The sequence below is a fragment of the Myotis yumanensis genome, unplaced genomic scaffold (assembly GCF_028538775.1).
Source record: "Myotis yumanensis isolate MYYU_CA2020_CCGP unplaced genomic scaffold, mMyoYum1.0.hap1 SCAF_17, whole genome shotgun sequence".
NCBI lineage: Eukaryota > Metazoa > Chordata > Mammalia > Chiroptera > Vespertilionidae > Myotis > Myotis yumanensis.
In genome coordinates, this window is record NW_027223768.1 from 9,245,690 (window position 1) to 9,269,020 (window position 23,331).

General features: G+C 50.1%; 1 long non-coding RNA gene across 1 annotated transcript; it reads left to right on the top strand.

The window, feature by feature from the left end:
• Nucleotides 1-4,748: 4,748 nt before the first annotated feature.
• LOC138995688 (uncharacterized) lies at nt 4,749-16,076 on the top strand. The gene is made up of 4 exons (XR_011468661.1): nt 4,749-4,911; nt 8,341-8,428; nt 14,617-14,951; nt 15,507-16,076. It is a non-coding gene; the product is annotated as an uncharacterized lncRNA (long non-coding RNA).
• The last annotated feature ends 7,255 nt before the right edge of the window (nt 16,077-23,331 follow it).

Here is a 23,331-nt window from a genome sequence, read left to right on the forward strand (position 1 = left end):
CAGCCAGTTCTTTAGTCTGTTTATTCCCTCATGCTATACATTCTGTTCATACTATTTTCAAAGTGGCTGCACCTTTTACATTCCCACCCGTATATGAGGGTCCACATCCTCCCAGCACTTCCTATTATCTGTTTTATGTAGTATTATTATTACTAGAGGCCTGATGCACGAAATTCGTGCAAGGGGCTTGGCCCTCGCAGCTGTGGCAGCTTGCCTCGGCCCTCGCAGCCCCAGCTTCATCTGCATGGTCGTCCGGAAGGACGTCCAGAAGGTTGTTCAGCTGTCCAGTCTAATTAGCATATTACGCTTTTATTATTATAGATTATCATTCTAGTGAGTATGAAGTGGTATCTCATTGTGGTTTTGATATGCATTTTCCTAGTAATTAAAATGTTTTTCTTAGTTTTGTGAGCTGCTGTAGCAAACTAGTAGGACCTGAGTAGGAGGTCATGGGAACCTGTGATCCAATAGCCCATTGGTCAGAAACGCTGATAACAACCTGGACTTGCAATTGACATCTGAAGCTGAGAGTGTAGGGGGTGGGAGACAACCTCATCTTAAAGGCTATTTTGTCTGATATCAGTGTAGCAGCTCCAGCTCTATTTTGAGTACTGTTTGCATGGTATAGCTTTTTCCATCTAAATTTTACTTTCAGCCTGTTCATATCTTTGAATGTAAAGTGTGTCTCTTGTAGAGAGCATATAGTTAGAAGGAGGTTTCTTTATCCGTTGTTTTGAATCTCTGCTTTTTTATTAGAGTTCTATGCCATTTACATTTAAGTAATTACTGATAAAGGTAGGATTTGATTTTTGCATTTGCTTTTTTTTTCTGTATGCCTTATGGATTTCTTGTTCTTCCTCTGACTTTATTACAGCCTTCTTTTGTGTTAAATAGATATTTTCTAGCATAAGCCATTCCCTTGCTATATATATATATATATATATATATATATATATATATACACACACACACACACATATGCATATACATACATACATACATATACATGTGTGTATACATATAATATTTTCCCTTTGTGGTTGGCCTGAGGGTAAATAAGATTTTAACTTAAAACCACCTAGTTTGCATTAACAGCCTGCATTTGTACAGCACATTCCCATTTTTCTTTTAGTTCTCAGAAAGGAGAAAGTAAGAAATCTGGGCTGGAAACCCTTTCTGTGTCTTGGCCCGAGAACCCGTCTGGAGTAATGTTACCCGTGCATAGTGCTACTCCAGGCACCAATTATGGCCACATGAGAGGGGTCCCTTTTTGATTCCCAGGGTATAGATTTTCAGAGTGATCATAGCAACTTTGTATGAACTTCTCAGCTTCCAAAGTGAATCCAAATATATCAGTGATTCTCAAAGTGTCGTCTGGGGAGCCGTAAGTGTTCCTGAGACCCTTTCAGGGGGTCCTCAAGGACAGAACTATTTTCATAACAATACCAAGATGTTATTTGCCCTTTTTAGCTCTCATTCTCCCAGGCAAGTACAGGTTGGATGCAGAAGCCGAGATGAGAATTTACTGTCTCTATTACGCCGGGCATTAGAGAGATTTGCAAAACTGTAAAACAACGCCCTCTTCTCTCTAAGTCGTTTTTGAGAACATGGTGATATTTCAAAAAATAGATTGTTTGTACTAACATATAATGGTTTCCTATTGTTCATTTTAAACGAGTTAAGTATTTTTTTAACTTCTCAGTTTTAATTTATCATATGGTAATGTTGATAAATATTGCACATTTAAACAAAAGCTTATTTAGGATCTCGATAAAATTTAAGAGTATAAAGGGGTCCTGAAACCAAAAGTTTTGAGAGCTGCTGACATATTATTATCTCACTCAACGCTCACAACCTGTGGAAAGCAGAACAGGTTCAGTCACTCGCTGCCGTGGCCCCTTGGATAAGGAAACTGAGGCTAGAAGCCTGGGACTGTACCTGGAAGGACTGGGTTGGACGGGAAGGCAGCCAATGATTGAGGCCAGAGCCAACCCAGTTCACTGGAGTGACTGGAGAGACACTTCCTGGGAGCTACTACCTCTTGGTGGCCGTTGACCCATTGGCCTCTTCCAAGTTCTAGATATTCTCTCCACCTTGGCTTCCATGATACCCTGTTTCTAGTTCTGCAAGTGGCTCCTCTTCTTCTCTCTTCCCCTTAAGTATTGCTGTGACCCAGCACCCTATCCCCAGGCCTCTTCGGCCTCACTCTGTGGTTTCCTGGGTATGCTCGCCCACAATTACATATGATGGCTCCCCGATGTGCCTCTCCAGCTCAGATATCGCTCTTGAATGTCAAAGCTAAGTCCTGGATGTTTCTACCTAAGGACTTCAGATGTTTTAAACCCACATGCTCAAAACTGTGTCATCACTAGGCACTCGGCATAGTGTACTAGTCACAGGTAATGTGCCCGTGAACAAGACATCGTCCCTGTCCTCAAGGAAACAACAGTCTAGTGGAGATCAGTCCAAAACCAACTTCCGTGTGTTGGGGCCTGGTTATTGTTATCACCATCAGCCCAATTACCCAACACTCCATCCAGTGAGTCACCAAGTCCTATGCATTCTATTTTTTCATTTCTCTCCATCACTACTGCAACACCCTCAGATCACATTTCCTCATTTCTCCTGCGAACTCTTGCAGTAAACCCCTAGCCACTCTCCTGGCCTCCTGTCTCATCCCCATCTAATTCATGCTGCTGCCTGAGTGACCATTTCCTAACCTCAAGTCTGCTTTCCTTACTACCAGTCGTTACTCCCTCTTCTCTGTAAAATAAATCCAGACTCCTTAGCCTGCCTCATGGTCTTATTCAGGAGTTGACCTTTGCTTCACTTCCTGTCACTCTCCTGAATGTATCCAAGACATTTCAAAGGCTGTTTTTGACAGTAAGAATGCCCTCCCTGATCACCTGGTCATTATTCATGACCTTCCTCAAGGGTCTTTTTCTCTGTAAAATTCTTATGACCTCCAAGAAGTCTGGATTAGTTCCCTTCTATCTTGCACAGGTCTCTTTTCATTGTGGTACTTATCACACTGTATTATAATTTATTTACATAGTGATCCCCTCCCTAGATAGAACACCTTTATGGCAGGAATTGTCCTTTATTCACTTCGGTATCACCAGTCCTAGCCCAGTGTCTGGCATAGAGTAGGGGCTCAGTAAATACTTAGTGACTTCGTGTTGAAGATCTGTAAAATATGGATCCTTTAACCTTCTTCTCATTTTTTCAATTTACAATTTCCATCCCATTTTCCACTCAATCACTCAAGCCAAAACCATGGGTAACTCCGTTAATCGATTGCATGCTCTTCCTTAGCCAATGAGTCACCAAGTCCAACTCATTCTCTTTCTGTCGTCGCTCTCCAATGTCAGCTGCCCTCCATCACCACCTTCAGAGAAGGTCTCTGTTCCTCATGAACTCGGCAGCCCCATTTCCAACCTCAAAAATTGGAACATGGAGTTTTTTGTGTCCCCTCCAGATATAAGGGATTCTGGGAAACAGATATCTTTTCTAAAAGGTTGGAATCTTTCGAATGTTTCTGTAATTTCCAGGGACCGCAGCAGAGAATATTTGAAATCAAAAAGCCACTAAGAATTCAGGTTGAGTGGTCATCTGACCTTGACAAAAGTTCTTGGCCTCTGTTTTAAGAGTCTCAGGACTTAAGCTCTTTATCATCTGCATGACAACAGACAAAGTCACAGACAGGAGTAACTCAGAATGCAATATTGTAAGTACCTAATACATGAGGAAGCAATTAAGAAGAGAGATACAGAGGAGGTATGACCTGAACTGGGCTTTCAGGGCATTGCAGCAGAGAGCTGCCCTATGGGAACACCCCAACTCCAGTCCCCACTGATGGAACTGGACCCTTGTCCACCAGCCAAGGTTGATTGGCCAGAGAAACCTGGTCCAAGGGCATCCTCCTGGGCAGTCTGAGATCTAGGACTTGGACCAGCGTGAAAAGATGAGCCTTGTCAATCAGATTCCCTCCTGGAATCTCAAGTTGGGAAGCCAAAATGGTAGCTCTGGGAGCACAGGCAGGTGCTTAAAGACGTGCCTTGAGGCAAAGGTGGGGCTGGAGAGTCTAGGACAAGCCAAAGCCTTTGTGAGCCCAAGTCACAAGGACACAGAAAGCATGTCAGCAGAGGAGCCCACACTCAGTATGAGTGACAGAGGGGTTAGAAAAAGAGAGACCATGCAGCTGAAACGAGGGGTGGAGCAGCCAGTCCCTGAGCCCACGCTGGAACTTGATGTCTTGCCAGCTCCGGTCCAAATCTATGTGCAGCCTTACAGCCACTCCTTAACCTTCTTTTCCTGGTGATTGTTTGAATGCTGTTCCTTGTAACCTGAAAGCTGAACTGAAACAGAGTCAACCAGGCGGAGCAGATGGAGGGAGAATTTGAGTAGCCCAGCGTAGCACAGATCGCAGTAGAAAGATCAAATTTCTCATGGACAACTCCGGGAAAGGTAGAAAGGGAATTTTTTTTTAAGTAGGAGGTAAATGAAGGGATGCCTTAATTTTTTAAATAAGCCACATTGGTATTGGGGAGTGAGTGAGTGAATGAATGTAGGTGAAGGCCAGAGCGTACTCAACTTTGAATGACAGGATCAAGACTGAGACTTGACTCCATAGGCGACAGGAAACCACAGCAAGTTTGGAAAAGGACGGAGACACCGTCCATATGGGATTCGAAAAACCATGACGGTCTTGGAGCACATCCCGCTTCCCAGCGTTGAAGCCTGCCGGTCCCAGTCCCCCAGTGACCGCCTGCGCACGTATGGGGAGCATCTGGCTGAGAGAACGTGAAAGCCGCCTGTGGTTGGAAGCAGAACTACGCGTTAGGATGGTCGGAGGGAGGAGGCTCCACTCAGACCGCCCAGAAGCTAGGAAGGACAGTCAAACGCTAAGAGGTCAGTGAATGTCACCTCCATGTGCAACCCCAGGCGTGATCCGCTCTAAGTGGGGCCCCTATAACTCGGGGCCCCCTGTGCACGTCCATGGAGAGCCCAGCTGTCAGCCAGTTCCCTCCTCCCAGCCAGGCACTGGCAGCAGCTGTCTGCTTCCCACCATGTCAGCATGGGCCCAGCTCTCAGCAGCTCTTTAAATGTCCCCAAATCCACTCACGTGACATTACAATGAGCAGCGGAGAACCTCCAGACAGTTGCGGGAGGGGGTTTGCATTGCGCAATCCACGGCAAACAATGTTAAAAAGCCACCAGGCTGTCTGCTCCGGAAAGCCCTCCTCGGCCTGCCGGACAGCCACCAGGGGTTTCTTTCTCATCCCAGCCCCCTGTCTAGCCACCTGCGTCGTCCTCCTCCTCCTCCCAGATTCCTCCTGCTCCGTTTTGCAAAGTCATTCCGCTCTGCCCTCAAATGTGTCTACCCAAACCCAAAACACAGCTTAGGTGAATCAGCCTGGCCCCCACCCCCCACCCCCGAGATAGCCATCGGGGTTATAAATAAAGCATTGTGTTGTTGTTGCAACAAAGCCGTCAGCATACAGATTAGCATCTCCCAACCCAGGCACCAGCTGCGTTTCCTTGGCCCCATCACTTTGCTCTCTGGGCTGCTGTTTCTCATTCGTTGACATGAGAGGCACAGGTGGGTCAGTCGGGGTGAATCCCTCGACCACTCAGCTCCCTGTGACTTAAGAGTCAAGCGGAAGGACAGCTGGGGGCAGAGAAGCCAGTTATGTAAACCCAGGCCTTGGGGTGGTGGGGGAGATAGGGATGGGAGGGGGGATTTGGGGGAGGGAGGATAGGGACTGGGGGGATCCCAATGGCCTGGAGGAGGAGAAGGAGGAGGAGAGGGGGGTGTGGGGCCCCCAGCACTGGCTGTCCCCCATGGCTGTGGCTGCAGCCCAATGCAGAGCTCCTGGAGAAACGGCTTTGTCCCCGCCGCCCACGCTCTGACTGCTTTAAGGCTCACGCTGGGCCCGCGATGACTTTTTGATGGAGTGGATGTGGCTCCCTGCAGGGGCCGGCAGTCTGGAGAAGAGAAGGGCCTGGCAGGAAACACACCCAGCTTCCCAGGACGGCCATGTCTCTTCTGCTTTCTCCTCAGAGTCGATTTTCAGGCCGTGGCTCTCCTTCTCAGCCATCTGTAGCTCCCCTCAGTGCGCAGGGAGGGGGAGGCAGCAGCCCGGCGGCCGCTCTGTGTGGGAACACCTATGGATGTCTGCTGGAACGGCAGGAGCAGAACAAAGTGGCCTTTATGTCCAGCTTTCCAAAAGCCTTTGTGTGCTCTAGAAGCCGGTTATTATTGAGTTATTAAGGCCCAGTGCGCGGGGCCAGGGATGGACACGCTCGAGCGGTCCCAGGCAGCTTCAGCTAGTTCAGGCTCCTCGTCCTGTGACCTAACCTGACTCCCGCTTGCCATCCTTCCTTGGACGGGGGAGCAGGAGGGCGAGGCCAGGGCCTTATAGAAGGTGCTCGGGGCTGCTCACCAGACTGGTCCGTTCAGTTCCCGGGAATCATTTGCTGCATAATCCATTCTGGCAATATTGTGTTTCTTACAGCACCAGCCATGCAGCGTGGGGGCGGGGCTGTTGCATAAGGACGCAACTGAGACCAGGTCTTCCCAGGTTTCAGCAGGCAGGTTGCTCAGGGAGGTGGGGAGGCCCGAGTGTTCTGGTTGATGTGTGTCGCTGGGGCCAAGGACGAGAGGGTGGGGTGGGCGCCGTGGCATGGGGTGGGGACAGTCCGGGCCAGTTTGCTGAGCACAGGTTTGAGCACAGGTCTGTTCCAGATTGTCACGGATCCCTAGTCACAACACCTGTGAGCTTTGTCATCTGCCCCAACAACCCCTGCTTTCTCAGAGGAAGAGAGGAAACCCACAGGGCCAGGTGACCTGTCCAAGGTCACTCCGGTCCATCGGCGTCCCACTGAGATACCAGGTGTGGCCGCCATCCTCCGGGTCTGCAGGCACAGTGCCTTTTAAACGGCAGTGCCAGTTCAGTGCTGGTGTGGGGACAGATGAGTCCCGGGAAGGCACAGACGGTATTCCTCATTGCCCTTCATGGGGCACACAGCAGGCTCAGGCACAACCTCTGAAAACACAACAAGATCAACGTCACATCCTCCAGCCAGCTCCGCGGCGCTTCCCTTCACGGAAATATGGAGAACCGTCTTGCTGCATTTGTAGCAATGCAGGTGTCACCCCGTATTGTCAGTCGCTGCCAACCTGTCTCTACCACATGCTGTGTGCGCCCTGAGCACAGAGACTGCGCCCCACCCATCGCAGCATGTGGTCAGAGGCAGATGCAGAAGAAATGTTAACGAGTGGAAGTAAAGGAAGTACTTTAGTTAAATATGTAGGGAGAGGATTTTTAACATTTTAATCTTGCCCGCCCAGCGTGCTCTCCATGGTTAAGCGTTGAGCCAGGAGGTCACGGTTCGATTCCCAGTCAGGGCACATACTCGATCGATCCCCAGTGTGGGGCATGCGGGAGGCAGCCGATCAATGATTCTCTCTCATCGTTGATATATTTCTCTCTCTCTCTCTCTCTCTCTCTCCCTCTCCCTTCCTCTCTGAAATCAATAAAAATACATATTTAAAGTTGTAATCCCTCTTTAATTCTATGGGGACTATAGACGCGACGTGGACACCCTACACCTAAGGGTGGGGTAGCTGCGACAGCCTGGAGGGGCTGTGTCCCCTGGGCCACCGAGCAGTCGGCAAGAAGAGGGACAGACTTCTCCAGGAGTCAGTGATTGGGAAAACCACTCTAGGCTGTGCAGGCAAGCACAGGACAGAGGGCTACACTGCGGAGACTAACGTTCACGGTGCCCGTTAGCCTGCCCGCTCAGGCGCCGGTCAATGTGCTGTTGATTTCAACTTTTAAAAGTCTTTATGAATATATTTTTCTAAATATAGAGACAAAACTGGCTCATTGTAAAAACAAACAAACACATTTAAGGGCCCCACACCTTACAATTACATAGAAATGTAAAGTGAGAAGTCAAAGGCCGCTGTGACCCCACCCCAAACTGTAACCCAATAACCACTGGTAATAGTTGGCGTTCTTCCTTCTAGGCAGCTCCATCATGCAGATACTTTCTTTGCTTTTGATTTTTGGGGTTGTTGGTGGTTGTTTTTTTACATACGTGAAATTATATTTTAAATATCACTCCGCGACGTTTTAAACGTACAGATATATCGTCCAAAATTTCCAGGTCAGCATATACCAATCTAGCCCATTCTTTTTTGCTGTAGCAAAGTGTTCCCCTTATATTTAAATAAATCCTAATCACTGGACACGAGCAAGTAGGCCCAAACGCTCTTGCGCTAAGGCTCCGGCCAACATCAGACGTGTCTGTGCAACGTTCATGTCTCCACAGGAGCAAAAGCAGCTCCGTTGATGTCCTACTGAAGACGATGCAGCCAATCAGAATAGGACCACCCATGTTTTCTAAAAACCAGAGTCGGGTGAGTGTGCAGACGGGGGATAGTGAATATCGCCGTGGGTGTCTGGGCTTGGTTTGCGGATTTGTGTAACCATGAAAGAACGGTCCATTCTTGAGGGCAAGAATCTCAACTCCCAACTCTCAAATTCGAAAACTGTTACTTTTACATTTAATCTAAATTAGGTTTCATCGAACAGCCCAACTTAGGGTCAGTGAAGTTCAAGAGCATCGCTTCACCCACATCCCAGGAAGACCTGCCACTGGACACAGCCTTGGGCTGGCATTCACAGGATCGGTTCCCACTTTTGCCAATGAAAGGACTGCTGGGTTCTTCAGTTACACGGGTAATTATGGTTTGAAATTCAAAACAACAGTATGACTTTAATGACTCTCCTGAGAAAGAAAAATCCCTGCAGTAAGCAATGCCGCAAGGGGCTTAGTGACTCGTCTGCTTCGCCTTCTACTAACTGTGCAGACAAGTCACTAACCCAGTGATGGCGAACCTTTTGAGCTCGGCGTGTCAGCATTTTGAAAAACCCTAACTTAACTCTGGTGCCGTGTCACATGTAGAAATTTTTTGATATTTGCAACCATAGTAAAACAAAGACTTACTTTTTATATTTATTTTATATATTTAAATGCCATTTAACAAAGAAAAATCAACCCAAAAAATGAGTTCGAGTGTCACCTCTGACACGCGTGACATAGATTCGCCATCACTGCACTAAGCTCTCCTCGCCTGTGAGCAAGCAGGTGCCGGCGACTCTGAATCATTATTGTCAAGATCACAGGTAATATATGTAAAACACAAAAAAACGAGGTTCAGGTTTGGCAAAGAATGGCAATAATATGATTTGCAATGGAAACTACTAGGAATAAATACTAAACGAAAGAGGTAAAGGCAACGAGCAGGAAGGAGAAAAGAAAACCCAAGGAACATCGGTCCTCAATTGGGACCTTTTTGCCACAGGACCCGTGATGCCCGTTTCCCATGGTGCGCTATCGGCCAAGTTCAGTAGGAGGGGTTGTACCTCTATCGTCCTGCCTAATTCTACAGCAAATGTGTGAGGCAAGTCGCCTTCTCCCATTTTATAGATGGGAAAACTGAGACCTGTTTTATGTTTAATGACTCTCTCAGATTTATCCATCTAGACAAACTGGTGTTAGAACTCAGATCAGTTTGTCCCAAACCTACGCTTGTCCAGGTCGCAGCTGCAGCCCAGCACATATGCTGCCTCGGTTTCTTGTCTGCTTCACTCCTTTCTTTCCCTGTCCCCCCTCTATGCCCCCCACCCCCCATCTCTGTGACAGACTGAGGGCCTCCTTTTTGCCTGTATCAGTCAGGACTCTCTAGGAGTGATGGAGGTCAGTGCAAACTGCTGAAGCACATCAGGGGGAAACTGGCTCATGCACATGAACAGTCTAAAGTTTGAACTTGGACTTCAGGCACGGCTGCATCCAGGGCCTTGGTTAGTGCTCTCAGGGTCTGTCTGTCTCCCCTGTCCCTCTGGGTTCTGGGACTGGCTTTACTCTTCAGAGGCTCTCTCCTCTGGGCTGAAACCTCACAGCCCATAACCCCAGGGAGGACAAGAGAGAGAGCGCCCTTTCTCTGTTCCAGGGTCTAGAGCAGTGGTCGGCAAACTCATTAGTCAACAGAGCCAAATATCAACAGTACTTCTTCAAAATAGACTCACCCAGGCCGAAAACTGACTTCTGTGCATGGGCCACGAAGTTTCAATCGCACTGTATGTGTGCCTGCACGTGGTATTTTGTGGAAGAGCCACACTCAAGGGGCCAAAGAGCCGCATGTGGCTCTCGAGCCGCAGTTTGCCAACCACGGGTCTAGTTCATCTATAAATAAAATCTTAGCGAGAGTCCACATGCCCATTTCTCAACTAATCACTGAATCACTGTGCTTGAGGTGGGGTGAGTCCTGCTGGCCAGGCTTCCGGCTCAGGCCCACCACTGTGGCCAGCACCTTTGGGGCCAGCCTTATGTGAGTCACAGGAACGGATCCCCATAGGACCTAGACTCCTACAGTGACAGGAAGAGCAAGAAGCTCTGCACAGACCAAAGCCACAGAGGCCTCTGCAGAATCCTTGTTCTTCGCTCAGCAGCAGCTCACACACCCTGTCCTTGGCCTGAGAAAAACTCCTACGTTAGCCACGTGGGATTCCATAACGGTGTCTTTTTCACGTGCTTCCCTTGCGTGATGATGCACAGTCTGTACTCGCTGCCTGCAAATCCCCCCGGACACCGTGTGTCCTGCCCCCCGCATCCCACCTGATCGGCGTAACAGCACTGTCGTGTTTTGTGTGTTTTTTTCTGCTCTGGCTGCAATTTACAGAAAGCTGTGTAATTAAAGGGCTTAGGCCGGGAGGAAAACGGTGTTTTCCCACACACGAGGAAGTCCCAGGCAGGGCAGCGCGAGGTCGGCCAAGTCTGTGGCTCGGGCTCTCTCCATGCCCTCTCGCCATCCTCTGTGTCAGCTCGTCCTCAGGCTGCTCCCCTCGGGGCTGCAGGACGGCCGCACGGTCGGGCGCCACACCAGATGGACCACAGCCCGCAGAAGGCACGACTCGGCTGCCCCGTTACTTCTTTGGCCAGAACCGAGTCACCGGCATTACCTGCCCCGCGCTGTCTAATCGGATGGCCCTTGGTATTGACATTTTAATTCATTAGATTCAATAAAAGCAAGTGTTTCCCAGTCATGCTGGCCACGTTTCCATTAATGCAGCACCTCCATGGGACACCCCTCCGCCCGTCGCCGGCAAGAAGAATACAATGACTCTGGTCGTAAAACATCAGCCATGGAGCCCATCGGCGATCATTATGAAACTCTGATTTTGTGCCTTGGCTTTTCGGCAGCTGAGAATGCAAAGATAGACCGGTCCGTACAGCTCCAGGCACGTATCCTCTGGCAATAGATGGATGTGTAGACAGCCACAAAGAAAGGCGCCTTTCGTAAAGTCCGAGGACCAAAGGGCTTCTCCGTGCAAGGGCAGGTGCCTCTGACGGAGACCTGGCGGGCCAGCTGCAGAGCGTGTCCACGGCCACAGCGTCCCGTGTGGAGTGGAGACCTCGGTTAAGCGGCCGTGGCAATCGCCCAGACAAGCGAAAATGAAGGTTAAGAAAGAACAGAAACCAGGAGACAAAGGTGGGGCATTGCCTCCTGAGTCTGAGTCCATTGAAAGTTAAGAACTAGACTGACTTTGTTAAAAAAAAAAAAAAAAAAAAATCAGGATTTCAGAGTATAGGTTGGGGCAAAGTAGGTTTGCAATTGTTCTTATGGAAAATAATATAATAAATAATAATGCAAGAATAAACTCTGTTTCGCTGACTCAAAACTGTACACCTAGTTTTGTCCCACCCTGCATTTAAAAGAATATTTTTGGTTTTCTCCAAGTTCATATTGTAAAACAGTCCATTAGGAGAAATGGTGGGAGGACCCCAGGGCCACAGCCGTTTGCGTGGGATCTGGACCCTCCGTGAGAATTTTACCGTTGAAAGACTCTCCCTTTAGTGCCCAGCTGCCCCTGTATGAATGTCTATAGGACATGCTAGTACATATTTGTTATGACTCAGGCATCCAAACTGAGATTCAAATGTTCCTTTAAATTGTAACAGAGTGATTGGGGTTTAGCGGTGTCTTTTCAAGGGATGGCTGGGTTGCATTTTCAGGGGTGGTTTGGTCCATGAAATGGGCCGTGTGGGTTACACCCCGTCAGCACCACTGCTCCTCTCTCCAGAGCAGCCCCAGTAGCAGGACAGACTCAGCGTGTGCTCCTGCGGTCCCCTCGCCGGGACCAGGTGAGGAGCCCTGGGCCTGCGCTTGACACCCATGGCGTGTGGACTCCTCGCTTCTCAGTTTGTCCGACAACACCCCCTCCAGCCTTGTGAGCAGGTGCCACACCCTGTGCTGAGTGTTGAGGCTGTAATTTCTCTCCCGTGAATCACAGACTTCCCTTCACCATGAAGTCCAGGAAGCTTAACCTTCGGGCCCTCATTTGCATCGGCCCTTCTCCAAGGTCCTGGGGGGGGGGGGGGGGGGGGGCTTGCCAATGGGTTCGCATGATCATAGGTTTTTGTGAAATTTGCAAAAGGGGGACATTTTTATTGCAATTGGTTAAGAATGCTGCTTCTTTTGCTCTGAGTCCCACTCCTCCACGCTTCTCTTCTGGTGGGGTGATGTTGGAGGGGCCCCAGGCATTCTGGGAATCAGTTAAGGGGAAAATTAGTTAGGGGATAAGTCTAGTTTGGGTTTCTGAGGATGTATTCGTGTGGGGTCACAGTCACTTCCACGCATGCTTTTGTAGGGCTGGCTTTCTGGAACATTCTATCGCTATCATGGTCCTTTGATTCAGGGCCTGGGGCCATATGGAAATATAAGCATGACCAGATAGATTTGAGGCGTGAAGGAGAAATAAAGTTTGAAGTGTACTGAGCCAGAGACAATATCTGGAAAATCTGTCCAAACAGCAGATGTGGAAAGTTGTTAAGTGGGTGATTCAGTTTTCACAACACCCAACAGACTGGAAATCCTCTCTTATCGGGGAGACGCCTGATAGTGTGGCATATGCAATTACCAAAAAATCCACCTCCTTTTGTTGTTAGTTTTCAAGGGAATTATGAGAAATAGGATTTATGAGAATTTCCATATTTATACGGCATATGCTCTGAGCAGAACAACAAAAGCAAGTATGCTTGTAGCCATATTTGGTAAAAATGGGAGTAGTTTTCTTAAATTTGAATAGAATCATAAAAATTTACATGACATTGCCCATAACAAGTTGGGAGGCTAAAATACATTTTTCAAGAGTATCAATAATAATAATAAAAATTCATCAGCCATTCTAGAGACTTTGGGAAGAAAGGCAATATTACATTAAAACGACCTTTTCCCCTTTAGGTTATGATATCGCAAAACTGCTATCAAGTGAAGAGATAATGAAAGAGTTTGCAGCCAAAAGATGTTTTCTCAAAGAAAAAGACTTCAAAGATATGCAGTAGATAAAAGGCACTAATAAGATTAGTAATAAGGCAGTTATTAAAAGTATTTTGTTATTTTTCTGGATTTGTGTCTCTGTCAACTTAAGTTTTTTTATTTATCATCATTCCCTTGATTCAAGTAAATATTCATAATAATTTTCTAGTCATACTTTTCATTCTTTCTGACCGAGGATCCCCAAATCTCAAAAGGTTCAGGCCCGTCGCCAAACCAGGATTAACAACAAATCAAGGGAGAGAGTGGGGCGATATTAAAGTAGCTTTGGTGTTAACCTAGCTGGTGAGTCTGTGTTTCTGTGCCGGGTTCCACTCCAAGAAAACAGTATTTCGTCTTCTTTGGTGGCCTCGTCTTCAACCAGGCCAGCAAAGAAGGCAGCACGAGCGACAGGCCCTGGATGTGGTTGGATTTGGGGCTTTCCAGCGGACACTGTAAAAGGAGAATCCTGTCATGTGTGGGATGAGGACGTCGGGGTAGGTGAGCGACGTTTCTGATGCTAACAGCTCCGTGTCGCCAAGCCCGGTGTTCCGGGACTCGCTGTGGAGAGCACAGAAGAATGCCTCATGCATTTTTAATTTGCAATTAACGGCTGCGGCGTCTGTGCAACCCGATCATTCCCATAAGTAGGCGAAACCTATCCCTCACATCGTCTTTGCGTTTTTCAATTATTTAACACATCCTTTTTCATAACAGGGCCAAGGTAAACTTTTGCACGGCCCCCGCTCTAGACAGGAATCGCAAAGTCTGCAGGAGCGGACTCCGAAGCAGTGGCGCTTCACTGTGAAAGCTGGCCCCCCGAGTTCATTTCTATAGCTTCCCAGTTTTTAAGCTGTCCTGATCGGTGTGATTCTATTTGATCTGCGCCAAATTCTCAGAGAGTGCACCAAGCAGGGATAAGGATCTCCGTTTAAATGATTTGGGGGGGAAAATGGAAAAAGGCTAAATCGCTTTTCTAGAGACAGAAACCACTAGAATACAGATCCTCTGATGCCCATCCCCCCATTGAAGGCCAATATATGGAAATAAATGTCCGGGACAGAGGAGTGGACACTCTGCTTATCACCAGTTAGTTACTGGCGTCTATTAGCCAAAAGCCCGAGGATTTTATGAAAATGGGAACATTCCTCTCTGCTGGCCCTTCCCCTCCCCTTTCCTTCCACCTCCTTCCTAAGGGTTTCACTCTGTTTTTAATTTATGTTTTTCAGGTTAATGTTAAAGCTATAAGCACCAAGTCATTGCTGAGCCCAGCCTGCACTGCACCGTTTGAAGCCATTGAGCCCACCTTCCAGCTGCCTGTCCCACCTCTAGACATGGCCTTCCCATGATGCCTCTGGCAGATGCCACTGTCTCCAGGAAGTCTTCCCTGACCATCACCTTCTCCCCCACACATCCCACCGGAGAGCCGGGTCCGCCGTGGAACGTGGGTAGCAGAGTAACACCCAGGCAACGTGAGGACAATAGTTATCCGTTGTCGGAGACAGACCTGAAATTCGTGTCAACCGTTAGAGGAAAGGCGACTGAGAGCGGCCAGTCCCTGAAGGTAAGTGAAACACTGTCCACTCACCCGCCCGCCCCAGCGCCCAGCTAAGGGTGCCGGCCGAGCGCCCAGTCGCCATCAGATACCGCGGAGTCTGCAGAACAAGATAGCACGTTGGGCTGGCTGGCTCGGCTCCCTCTCGCCGACCTGCTCTCCGGCCCGGGCTTGCAATTAGGCGGTTTATCCCGGTGCCGGGCGACAGCCACCGGAAGGGAACGCAGGCACTTTCTGCAACAGGGCACCTCGGGGTGTGTGCACTGACCTGCTCGGGGCCTCTGTTCAAATATCGATGACCAACAGCTTGGTCACGGCCGGTGCCTCTCGCTCCACCTCGCCGTGAAGCAGGCTGGCTCCTCTGAGGGCTGAAGGCAGGCCGCTCAGTGAGCAGTTTCCAGTGCCGCTCGAGGGCTCGTGGAGGGGGACAGCTCACAATGTGTGTGTTACGTGTAGGTGAGACGGACACGGCGCCGGGCCCAAGCCTGTTAGTCTGAGGCCTCCTGTGGTCAGGACCCTGTGGGTGGGGTCGGTCCACCTGATCGTCCAATCCCTGTCCTCCAGGACTCCCTCCGGCCACTGGAGACATTCGAAGCCACCCGTGCCATCAACGTTTCAGCCCCATGAACACAAATCAAATCCAAATGCAACGTGCAAATCACAACATCCAACCCTGGCTCCTCTAAAGGGGAAGCACACATCTTGGTTTCTCAATCTACCCAAGTGCTGCCTGGTAAGGCCCTTCCTACCGAACACTTCATCTCTCTGGTGAAATGTCGGTTTTCAGAGTTCACCGTACACCTGTGCCATGTCCTGGTCTTTGTCAGCGATCGTCTGCAGCTCTCAGAAAGGAACGCGTGGAAGGAGCAGAAAAAGGTAACTCCTGCCTAAAGAGCGCCATCAGAAGGCCAAGGTCTGGGCAATGAACGTGTCTCGTGCCTCCCTGCAAACTTCAAAGGTCGGTATCAGGACCCCCATTTTGCAGATGAGTAAACTGAGGCTCCTGAAGGCTATGCAATTCTCTTAAGGTCACACTGGGAATGGATTCTGGCCTGCTCACCCCCTAGGACCCAGCGCCAGGGCTCCGGTCTGTGAGCCACGCCCGTGACAGCTAACAGCTTGTCACCTCCAGGGTCTCCTTGGCCCTCGGCAAATGCAGTCCATCTGCCCCTGCCAGTCGCTTAAATGTTGGCCGGCCTGACGTTCCCCCGCAGGAAGGCAGACGCATCAAACATTGTATGCAGTGAAACTGCTGACACAGGTGAATCTTCCAGACAGGACCCGGAGAACAGGCAGTTCATTCTCTCCCTCCCTGCTCCTTCGTCATGGTCAGTGCCCCAGGGGCGGCGTGAAGAACCCGGGGCTGTCAACCCAGCGCTCGCTCTTCTCCTTGATGGCGAGGGCGGCTTCGCTTTGTCATTCAGCTCGGCTGTGTCCGACCTTCCTCACCTGTAACGTGAGCACCGAAGGCGCCACACGACGAAAGCTCTTTTGGAAACGACTAGTCAGGTGTCTCGGCTTCCGTCTAAGAAATATAACCAAGACGGGAACTAGACGCCCAACTGAATCATCGCAGCTGGTGTCGGTTGACTGTGTGGTAGGTGCAGGCACCTCGCTGAGTGCCTCGAGCCATCGTTTCATTTCATCCTCCCAGCGCTGTGAGCTGAGTACTTAGTGTCCCCATTTTACAGACGGGAGACCGAGGCCAGCAAAGTTAGAAACCTTCCAGGGTACACAGGTGGGAAGCGGTGGAGTTGGGGGGGATTGCAAACCAGGTGACTTCCTCCCAGAGCCCATGCTACTAGCCACTATGCTGCACTGCCGCCCGTACGTAGGCATCATAATGCATCACTCGAGGTGTTAAAGGGGAATTGTCCAAGGACACACATTTGACCTTCACGTTCCTGCCAGAAGATTCCACTCCAAACACACACCTGGCTGCACTGGCCCCAAGAAGGGAGCCTTGTTGTCCCGGACATCCCCATGTCAGCTCTACTGTCTCCCCGGCTGGTTCTCAGGAGTTTGTAGTTTCTACTCACGCTCTCCCTCCTGCCGGACCCTCCCGAGAAGCCTTCCCCCACCCCAAGGCCAGGCTGCCTGTCTGCCTTCCGTTGGCCCTCGCGCTTCCTGAGCTTCCCTGTGTCCTGGGAGGACTCCCCTAGTGACACCCTTTCCCTCCGTGTCCACTGCCCCATCCTGTCTGCATGCACTGCGGCTGCTTTGTAGCTTCAGCATGTCCAACGGCCCCTCATGTTTGTCCACAGCGAGTCAATAAACACTGCTAGGCAGTGATACCTGGACTGGATCCTGGAACAGGTGACGGACAGTATAATGGAAAAACAGGTGAGCCCAAGAGAAGCCTGTAGAAGGTGAATACTGCGGTGCCGTCTTCGATTTTCTAGTTTTGATCAGTGTAGCCTGGTTCTGTTTCTGGTTCTGGTTCTGTAAGGTGTTAGCATTAGAGGAAGCTGTGGGGCCTCTCCACTTTGCAACTCTTCCAGAAATCTAACATTCTTTCAAAATAAAAAGTTCAAAAGCCAATAGATGGCTTTGCAGCAGTGTTTAAGGCCACCCTTTTGGAGTCAGACCAACCTAACTTATAATCCTACCTACCAGACCACTTACTACCTATACTGTATGATCGTGGGCAAACCGACAGCCTGTAGTCTCTCTGAACTTCATTGTTAAATGGCCGGCACCGTGGAAACACTCATGAATGGTAGTTGGTTTTGTTGCAGTACACACTATTCAAAGCAAAGTTATTACTGTATTCCATTCATAGCAAAGTGCTATTACCACAACAATAGGTTAAGACTATGGCCTGAACTCTCCTTTTCACTATTTTCCAATGCACTCCTCCAAGCACCCTGGACAAGCCCTGTCCTTAAGCCACATCCACACATCGACTCAGCAAATACCTCTGAGTGTTCTAGCCGCCGTTCCGCCACCAGTGATACAGCAATGCATGAAGCAGGCAAACATGGCTGCTGTAAACAGCTCACATGCTGGTGGAGACAGACAGGCAATAAGTAAGTAAAATGTACAGTGGACTGGTTCTCATAGTGAGGCCCCCGTCCGGCAGCAGCAGCGCCTGGCAGCTTGTGAGGAATGCACATTCCCGGGCCCCTCCAGACCCACAGACTCAGAGGCCTGGGGGTGGGCCCGGCAGACAGGTTAACAAGCCTCCCAGGCGAGTCCCCTCCCAGGTGACTCTGGTAAGTGCTCGGGTTTAAGAACCACTGATACCAAGTCAGTGATAATCAGTGTATTGGACTAAAGCAGGAAATGGGGCGGGTGCCCGGGTGAGGAGGGGGTTGCAATTTCATTTTATTTATTTTACTTTTTATATTTTTATTGATTTCACAGAGGAAGGGAGAGGGAGAGAGAGATAGAAACATCAGTGATGAGAGAGAACCACTGATCGGCTGCCTCCTGCACGCCCCACACTGGGGATCAAGCCCGCAACCCCTGGGCATGTGCCCTGAGCGGAAATCAAACTGTGACCTCCTGGTTCATAGGTCGACGCTCTATCACTGAGCCATGCCGGCTGGGCTGGGTTTGCAGTTTTAAATAGGGTGGTCAGAAAAGCCAAACTTTGATGACGACATCTGCTCAAAGATACAAAGAGGATGAGGGAGTGGGCCTCCAGGGGAAGACTGTTAGGCAGGAGGAATGGCAACTGCAAAGGCACTGGGGCAGGAGCAGCCTGGCGTGTTCAGAGAACAGCAGTTGGACGGGGATGAGCAAAAGAGAGAGAGCGGGAAAAGAGGTGGAAGGTCATGGGGCTCCAGACTACCCATGTACGGAATGCATGGGGGCCACTGTCTCCAGGAAGTCTTCCCTGATCATCGCCTTCCCTGATCCATCCAACAGCGGGGGCCATGCAGGGCTCAGTATGGGACTCGCCCAGTAGGGACTTCTAAGCCATTGCAAAATGTTTTGACATTCCCATGTTGGAACATAGTTTGTCCACAAACATTCTACCTTTTCCTATGAGGGTAGAGCCCTCCCTCACCCCCAGCCCACCTGCCTGGCCTGGTCAGTGGCCCTAGGCCATCCCTCTCTTCCTTAGATGCCCCACCCCATGCTGTCGGAACGGGGCTCTCCCATCCCTGACGCCACAGGCGCCTTGGTTTACCCCCAGCCACATGCATAGGCCTGGCCTGTATTTTGCCCTGTTGGGTTGTATCCACCTGAAAGAGAAACGTAGTCCTTCCCCCCTGTCCTCCCACTGCCCATCACAGTGTCCATGCATTGCAGTGTTACAGAAATATTTACCGAATTTCCCTTAATGCATCGGGAGAGAAACCAACGCATTACTGGCACTGGCTAAGTATTACAAATGTTGCCAATGATTTTGCAAATTCCCTCAGAGGTAATAAGAAAAGAAATTTATAGATTTATTCTCCAACCACCGAAGCATTTTGGATGCAGTTGTAGGACTCGCCCAGAGTTTGACTGAAACCTGCAGAGTCACGCCCGATCCCCAGCCCCTCTCCCTGTGCCTGGTGCCTGCTGGGCCCTGTGCTGGCGATGGTGATGGCTCGTATCACGGGAGTATCCTCGATTTACTGCTAGCCTGGGCCAACAGGGACCGGGTGGGAGGTGGGTTTGAATTCCTGTTCCACCCACAGGGGGTTCTTCCCTTTTTCTTTTTTTTTATTATCATGAATCCCGTGAGCATCTGGGGAAGCCTGGGGGCTGTTTCAGGACTAGAAGGTTTTAAAATAAAACATAAGATTAAAGAGGAAACACATTTTACTGACATAGAATTAAAATTATGTTAAAAGTTATCAGAAGGCCCTCCCCTCCCTTCCCCTCCCCTCCCCTCCCCTCCCCTTTCCTCCCCACAAAAAAAAAGTTATCTGAAGATTAAAAAGTTAAATTTGTTAGAGTAATATTTTTGCCTCCTCGTTCAGTAACACGATCTAGAGGCAAATGCAATCAGGGCCAAACCCCTGACATAACACTGAGCATAGAGTGGTGCTGAGCTGCTCCCAACGACCGTCACATGACAGGGAATGAGCTGCACTTCCTGCTGCTGACATGGACCCAGTACTGCCATTGCTGCAGTGGTTTGTGGGGTACGCTCACGATGGAAGGAAATGCCAGATTTTTAGTTCGTCTCTGACTCTGACTGTGAGCGGTGAGTAGGGGAATAACATTGCTCCATCCTATTTCATTCTGTATGCTATGCAGCGATCCTTTAGCCCCAGAATAGAAGTGGGGACAAATTCCCTCTCTCAATTTCAGTATTCATATCTGCAAAACGATGCCTAATAAATGGCAGCTATATTTCTAGCAGGAGCGGTAGGATTAAAGACTCCCTGTAAGTAGTCTGGAATATGCTCTGGGTTCCTTCTTCGTTCTAATCTAACCAGTGTCAGATCTATGAGCTGACCCTCAGACACTCCCCTTTTCCAGGTGAGAACTCCTACTCCCCAAGTGTCCCTGCCCACCTTGGGGAGGACAGCCTGGCAGCGGGAAGGGGTCGCCCAGCAAAGAGTACGTACTCCTGGTGCAGTCACCCCACCTGCAGCCACGCCCACCTGCAGCCCTAAGTTAGGGAGGGGCACTGGTGAGTCCAGGAAGAAATGTGGGGGCTACAGAAAAGGGGACAGTACTTGGGACAATCTACCCTAACTCACACTTCCTCCACAGGGTGCCTGGAAGACTCCATTGTTTGCCAAACAAGGTCCTCTTTATGTCTATAGTCATGGTCTCAGCGAGGATTTTCTCAAAGCCCACCAGTACAGTCCATGATACCTTGCCTGTGCCCACCTGGCCCATGTCTTCTAACTCGAACTCCACTTAAGTTCCACCTTAAAATAGTGTCTTCACTCTCCTTGAGTGACATGAAGTTGGGTTTCCATGCACTGGAAAGGGATTTCCTCTTGGCCGAGCCCTCGGAATTGCTCTCTCCATAGACCATGCGATTTCTTCAAGCTCCACCGTGCGCAGCTCCTCAGACCGGTTTGCACCCGAGTCACCCAGGAATCCGGGGAATCTAGGCGGCTGGGTCCACCCCCAGGGACTCCGATTCTCTAGGCTGGGGGGCAGGGGGGCGGGGCGCTGAGAATTTGCATTTCCGACACACTCCCAGGTTTCTTTACCTCTGGGAGCCCGTTTCTTTATTAGTAAAACAGGGCTGTCAAGGAGATGAGAAAAAGGTGAGATATGTAAATATATTCAAAGCACTAAGCCGCTAACAGAAATTTAATAACTACTCGTTTCTTCCCTCCTTCCCTGAAAGGCGCACTGTGGGAAGAAGGCTGAGTCTTGAAGAGGCAGCAGAAATGAGCTGGGGAGGAAGGGAGTGAAGAAACAGCAGTGCTGGGTGCTGGGGTGCATGGAAAACACAGACCATTGAGAAGCTGCCAGCAGCTCATGGGTCACATGTATATATGCAGGGACTTGATCATAAGGGCCTTTGTGCTGTTATACACACACACACACACACACACACACACACACACACACCAGGCCAAAATGGAGTCACTTTTGCTAACCGAGTCGCCAAATCAAAACTTCATAACCAACAGCATTGCAGCGTCAGCCTCTCCCAGGGGTGGAGCTTGAAACCAATCCGACACGTCCTACTCAATTGTCAGGTACAAGTGAGATCCACAGGAACAGATGAAATAGCCCTGAGGGCTGAATGCCGGGAACAGCAACGTTTATGAGTAATCCCTAATGGAGCTCAAGTCAAGGTTAATGACATCGGGTGGGGCTCATAATATTGGTGAACAAGTAAACTCTGGTTTAAGCGGACATCAAGGTCTGCTTGATCAGTGGCACCCACAGCACCCAGTGCAGCACTCAGGCGGGAGAAGCAATGCAAGAAAACATCCCCCAGAGGCGACAGGGCCCGGCCGACGTGGCTCAGTGGTTGAGCATCAACCTATGAACCAGGAGGTCACAGTCCGATTCCCAGTCAGGGCACATGCCTGGGTTGTGGGCTCCATCCCCAGTGGGGGCCATGCAGGAGTCAGCCAATCAATGGTTCCCTCTCATCATTGCTGTTTCTGTCTCCCTCTCCCTTCCTCTCTGAAACCAAGAAAAATATATTTAATAATAACTTAAAAAATAGGCCGTAGGGACCATGCCGGGAGCTAGAGGGAAGACAGCTGATCGTCATTAGGAGGTGGAGGTGATCCTCATGCAGGTGAGCAGCGGCCCTTGTCCCTCGCCCTCTACAGATGGGTCTGTTTTCTGAAATCTGTTGTGTGAGTGAGACCCACCCCTGATGTGCCAAAGCCTAGAAATCATCTGGGAGAAAGACACTGAACCACGAGTCGTCACAGAAATAAATAACGTTCCCTTTCCTCTTCTTTAAGACAGTCAAGACCCCCACATGGGTCCAATTTCCCCTGGCCCCAGCTCTCTGGCCGGGCTCGGCCGCACCACATGGACCAGCAGGGTCCGCGCAGCCCAGGCCTGAGCGCTCGCCTTTCCTGCCACCGGTTCCTGGCCGGGCTGACCGGAGGAGGACAAATGACCCACCAGCCAGGTAAGGGGAGCGAGGAAACTAGCCCAGGGTCTGCGCTTTTCCTGTGCAGGACAGACCCAGTAGAGGAGGCCCCGCGCCCCACGGAGGAGGCCCAAGATTGGACCACTGGAGGGGATTCCTGTAACCCTGTCTCCGAGTAGGGAAATCCAGTGCTTAGGAAAACACAAGCTATCAGATAAACCGGGGCAATTTCAAATGTATTCCCCCCTTGAAGAGTGATGCAAGTAGCCACGTATTCTCTCTCGTCTTAGGGAATACGTTCTGCAGACAATCAGGCACCTGCCAGGGCCTGGACCTCCCCCGATAATGAACCGGCCTTTGTTATCCTCAAAGATGTTTTCTAAGAAGAAAACCTGTGGCCCGACTCTTGGAAAAATGATTTCACAGAGCTTGGGCCTGGGTGTGGCCGCTCGGAAGGGGACGGGGCTCTGGTGGGACTGTCACAGGCTGAGAGAAAGTTTTCATCGGAAGGAACGGGAACACCCGTACGGGTGGAAATCTGATCTCCGTAGACCTGTCCCTATTATAGCCGGAGGGAGCGGGTGGGGAGAAGCAATTCTGAGCCCATCAAGCTATTGAAACAGCCCAGCATCGGGGCAAAAGGCCTCCTCAGAGGACACCCGGTAACACCTGTGCCTCCAGGAATGCCTGGGGCTGGAACGAACTCTTCTCACAGGCAGCACCTGTGAGCCTTCTGGAAAGATTGGTTCCCGCCTGCCATGACTCCTGGGAATGCTAAGGCTCAAAGCTGTGCGTCTAAAGAGAGATCTCCGAAGGCAGTGCCCCAAGGGAGGGAAGGCCTAAGGGGCCTGGTTCCCCAGAGGAGGGGGGGCTCGGTGGGCGCTCCGTCGGCCCCATGGTCATGTCTGCAGTTCCCGC